The sequence below is a fragment of the Colletes gigas genome, unplaced genomic scaffold, assembly GCF_013123115.1.
Source record: "Colletes gigas isolate AHSC1104 unplaced genomic scaffold, ASM1312311v1 Colletes_gigas_Sc00013, whole genome shotgun sequence".
Lineage (NCBI taxonomy): Eukaryota > Metazoa > Arthropoda > Insecta > Hymenoptera > Colletidae > Colletes > Colletes gigas.
Window position 1 is genome coordinate 3,638,102 of NW_025106642.1, and position 5,681 is coordinate 3,643,782.

Here is a 5,681-nt window from a genome sequence, read left to right on the forward strand (position 1 = left end):
AATAAACATAACGATAAATTGCAATCGCGTGACGTCGATATTACTTAACTCGGATGCACGCAATCGGCCAGACCCACTAAGGAGGCTCCGATACCACGTAGATGCATTTCAATGAAGTTTTCCTCTAATTCGTTTTAATTGCTAGTTAGAAAACAGAATATATGGACGCGTATGCGTAGTGAAAGGCTCAAGTCACATCGCATTATGAATATGAAACAATTCTTTGCTTTTAATCCATTTGTCATAACCCATACTTGGTGTACCATATGCACATACATGCAACTCTTCAGTTTATCACCGTAATTCGAGCTGCATCGAAGTTAGGCAAATATTTACGAATAATTAATATAAATTTTACTTCAGCTTCTTAGTATAGATCAACGCAAATTGTTTAGTTCCATCGTTGAAAACAACTTTTTCATTTAGTCTTCTTTATTCGTTTCTTTACTATGTTTCTAAATAAATTAATGTAATGATTAATATACTGTGAAATGTTACGTATGATTTTCTTCGTTGTACACTTAATTATGTATTTACTTACTTATTTATTAAAAATTAATGATTTATATGTGGTTTTCGTTGACAATAAAATTGTGCCAATAAAGAAGTATTTTCTCAATCGTGTCACACGCTTAATTCTTATTATTTATGGCAATTGAGCTCCGTAATCGAACAGTGTTTTAATCACGTATGTACATGTTGGACTATAGAGATTATTGGTTGCATTCATTATGTGTGTCAGGGCCTCTCAGAGGAATTTTATCAGAGGGTACAAAGTTTCCTTTGGGCCTTTTCCCTTCTCCATTAATCATTCTGTTTTTATTCACCACGGTTTTGTACTATAAATTGTGGCATTAAATGTGAATTCTGGTTTTTACACGTATGCTGTTAGAAACAACTGTTTGATCTCGTCCAAGTATAGTAAAGCGATTGTTCGTAGTTCTAATTGTTTATATCATTAAAATTATTGAGTATCTACGTCTAATATTGTACACATATCACTAGGAACATGTCACTATAGTTTTATAGAATCTAATTTATCTGATGATATCCTTAATAATGTATTGATACTTACAATTAATAAAAATGTAAATTAATAAGTTGGTAAATATATTGTCACTTTCCTCAATTATTGGGGAAAAGATATGTTTTAATTTACTAGCACATCTTTCCATAATAATATTTTATTCCTATCAACGCAATAAAATGTTGGTGTTTTTTTTTCAAACAGTATTGATAATTGTAGTTTCCATTTTTTGCGTACGTATCCACGCACATTTTAATAACACTGTTTCGTTTTTTACACTAGAGAAGTATGTGTACGTAGTCCGGAAAGAATGCAGCCACAGTGAATATTTCGCGAACCGGTAATGACACGTTGTAACTTGATAGTCAGAAGGGACCTTACCGTTCATGACTGCATAATCATTTTCCCGTGGCGTCATTAGATCGTCAGCGAGACATTATCATGCCACCGTCACTTTTACGATGATCGAGCAAGTAGACCAGCGAATCTGCATCAACCTCTGCTTAAAACTTGAACACTCACGTGGACAAAACTATTCGAATTATTAATAAGCCTTTCGTCAACGAGCTATCGAGCCAGAAAAATAGCCATTTGAGACTTTACCATTAACAATCTAGATCTCAATCTTTTTATGAGTCAATCTTAACTGTGTCACTTTTGTATCAGATTTCATCCTATGTTTTTAACTTGTATCGAAGAAGTTTCCCCATTTTTTTTTATATAAAATTTTTCAAAATTGTCGAAGATACAGTCCCTGTTGTTAAACATGCTTTCACGGTTGCCACGTGTTTATGTAAAATAAACAAACTAGAAGCCATTTTATTCAGTATGATCGTAACCAAAATTGCTAAAAAATATTGAAAAATAAAATCTTGGCAGTAGTTGAAACAGGTTTATCTCTTTCCTTCTTTTATCTTTTGCGTGTGAAAATAAAAAAATAGTAAAATACATGGGATATTGAACATTTTCGCGTCGTTTGCTTACGCATACGACTCGTCGACTACAGCTTTTTAATTCGTGCGTGCATTTTTCCCATAATTGTAACAGTAACGCGTAATTTCGTCTTTGCCCCTCTCTGTTCATTCTTTCATTGTATTTTGTACGATTGCTCATTCTTTGTTCTTCGTGTTCGATGCTAATCGTCGAAGATTTACTGCGCGATAGCTGAACCTGTTTCGGGATCGTTTGAAACCAGTTGCTGTTTTCTTTTTTAATCGAACCAAGGTCCCTGGGGAAAAGAGATCGAGCAGATTACACACCTTAACACAGAATATTTTAATTCGCGAGATCTAAATTCCTCGACTCGTCGATTTTTGTGAACACAAAGAATTGAATGACTGGCAATGAGTAACGAGCTTCATGGAACAGTAATTATACCAAACTGTTAATGAAATGAAGAGATATCGACTAGTTCAGCGTAAAAATTAGGTGAACACACCTATTTCGTTTTGGAGCAGAGTATTATGGGAACTTTGATAGAATGCTACTTGAGAATATTCTTAATTGCAATGCTTTAAGATATTTGCTGCTGTATTCTAAAATTCTAGTGTAAAAACGTAAAAACTGCTAGAAATAGATTCCTAAAATAAATTCCTCCACTCGAGAAGACTATTTCATCTTCCATTCTCTCTTTACAACTTGTATGACACCTGAATGATCTTCTAAAGCGAGGAATATAGTGAATGGTCAGTTCTCTAGGTAAACCGTGGTGTATTTTTTTTACGAAACTTGGATCTCTAAACACTATGTAAAAGTATTTTGTACTATAATATTTCAAAATATATCGCAGAATGATACTTTTACAGGCAGAATGGTTTACGAGTTCTTTCACTGTCGAATTTGACGAATGATTCATTTAAAAATTTTTTTGCCGAAGCTCTTTTGCCTGAAAATATTTTGTAATATTTGATATGATTGTGCTTAGAGAGAAATTGAAAATTAAGTCAAAAATCACCACGATTTTGGTTCCAAGATCGAAGAATCGAGATTTTTGTACCGTTTCTTCGCCGCCATTCTTCTAGAAGATTCGCATCTCATCTTCGCCATCCTGCAGTTACAATTTTCTCATACACGAATGCCCACCGGTTGCCATAAAATCTATTCCCTAATTGCATGCATTTATCTTGGACACAGAAGGTCGGGATGTCTTGTAAAAATTAATCATCGACTATTAGCGTCAATATTAATAAGATATCCATTCAATGTGTCTTTAAACCGTGATTACTAGATCGTCTAATAGCAGTCTAATCTGCTAATCAAAGACCATAAATTACATAAATGATTTCGAATTTGTATTGAGGTCTGTTTAGTATAGAACCTTATCTTCACTGGTCGGTGTATATTGCAATGATTCACCTTGATGGAGCGATTTCTATTAATTATGTTGTTTGTATAATTGTATGTATGGGGATAAGTTCATTTAAAAATGATTCATTTTTTGTCATCAAAAGTATTATGTTTTTCAGACTTAGTGGCTAAATATAAGTACCAGTATACTTAGTGTAATGTAAAATAATCGAAGGTAGTAGAGGTCTTTACATTATAAGAAGCAGAATTTAAGAATTAATTAAGAAAAATTAAAATTATTCCTTAATAGGTTATATAAATCTTTGGAACTTGAGATAGGATATTTTAACGTAGAAAACGATTTAAATAATATTTATCTCATTATTTCTACATGAAAAATAACTTCAACGTAATGCTAATTATCGTAATTATTATTATTACAATGATGATTGGCTTTAGTTTTGCAATGGATCGCAAAACAACACGTTTCAGCATTAAATTGCTATTTACAATCTCTCTTCTGTTGACTAGTATTTCATATTTAATAACAATATTTTATAAAACTTAGATTCATCCTTTTCCTATCTAGAATAGTAAAGTTCTCTTAATTATATCTAAAACTGTTCTTTATTCAAGATTGGGGTATTCTACATATAGTAGTGGACATTGTTTATAATTCAAAACATTTAAATTTTTTATATCCAATTGTTGACTTTTATTATACGTGTTTATTTTGTCGTTTAAGAATATTTTATGTGCAATGTGTTCTCATTGGCAAAACCCAAGGCAGCTCAAACTCTGGCTGTGCTACTGATTTAGGCAAACGTTCACTGATCATGTTCACAGGAAAGAGGATCAAACAAACCTGTGGGTAAATCTTCGACAAACATCGATCGTGTATGATCATTTCAAAGTAATTAGCTACATGCCCTATAATATCTAAGTCTAGATCCATCATTGTGACACATGCTTTTATCAAATGTCAGCTTAAACAGCGTCTCTGGATCTATTCTTTGTCTCCCCAGTGGTACAATATTTCCCAGAAGAAGCTACGATACAAATCACACGCATCGATCGCATGATTCGACAATTTTTTTTCAAAATGCTCGTCCCCACGTTTTGTTAATATCCTGATTTAATTGCCAACCGCGTGACAGATTGTTTTCGAATACCGAAGAATACCCTTCGAAGGAGAACGATCGCGTTCCACGTCTTTGAAATTGCAATCAACGTCAAAATCTAACAGGTTATTAGACGTAATTACGAATAGTATAACCACAGAGAAGGTGTAAGATACGACTATTTATGACCGTTTAGTGAAATTTTTTGCTATTTTTAATGTCTCAGGTGATCCAGAGACCCTTTACAATTTTCGTGTCAGTGTCGTACAACGAACGTTATTGATTCTAAATCAAAAAGTATTTTCTGTGTGTAAAACGTGAAGAGCCATTACGAATTTGTCATAATCGTATTTCGAGATATTCAATATAGAAACATTCTTTCGTTTATAAGATTCAGATATTCACGAAAAGCCTATGCAATCAATACTGTATGATCTTCACTTTTAACATAGAATAAAATGCTAGTAAAATAATTGCTATTATCGAGAAGAAAAATTGTCCATTTCATTCATTCAAGCTATCTTAATCATTTCATTGCAATTTAATATTGTTATTATAATTGCAAGGGTGCTATGAAAATTGATAAAAACTTTCTTTTAGCATTTTATGAAGAGATAAGATTTCTTGAAGAATGTCTTCGAAGAAAACAGAGTGTTTTTCAAGAAATGGTAATAAATGACTATATCTAACAATTAAATCAGTGATTTCTATCTCTTTCTGCGACGTTTTTAAAAAGATCTTTCGTTCAGCTAGAATAGAGTCGTCTTAAGAGTTAAATTGTCACGTAGCAAGAATTATCAACTTGGCTAGCGATATTGACGTCTTATTCAAACGTGAATAATAATCACTAATTATAGTTACACCGTGTAGAACAGGTTTATAATGTATAAAATTGTTACTCTCTTGATATTCGATTTCAGAAACCGCAGTCTTGCCTCTGATTAGTTTTTCAACTAATTTCTAAAGTCTTCGATGCTCGAAGTCAATTTTCCAGATTTCGATGCCATTGCAAAAACGTTTGTTGGTTTAAACAGGTTTTCTTTTCTCTTTGACGCAAACATTCCGCTCGTCTCTTGCTGCACGATAAACAAACGTGATCATTGTGTTATCGTAAAAAATTGTTGGTCTCTAACTTTATTTACTTGTTAGATTGAAACAAAAAAATAAATAATTATTGCGTAGCTTTTTGTTTCATCGTATTGCGATATCTAGATCGGTACTGATCCTCGATATTAATATGATATTAT

The 5,681-nt window shown here is 32.6% G+C and overlaps 1 long non-coding RNA gene across 1 annotated transcript; it reads right to left on the reverse strand.

Moving 5' to 3' along the window:
- Positions 1 to 359: 359 nt before the first annotated feature.
- LOC122399356 lies at positions 360 to 1,318 on the reverse strand. Its single transcript, XR_006259263.1, has 3 exons — positions 1,076 to 1,318; positions 542 to 839; positions 360 to 455 (listed from the first exon to the last, which is right to left on the reverse strand). It is a non-coding gene; the product is annotated as an uncharacterized LOC122399356 (long non-coding RNA).
- Between the last annotated feature and the right edge of the window lie 4,363 nt (positions 1,319 to 5,681).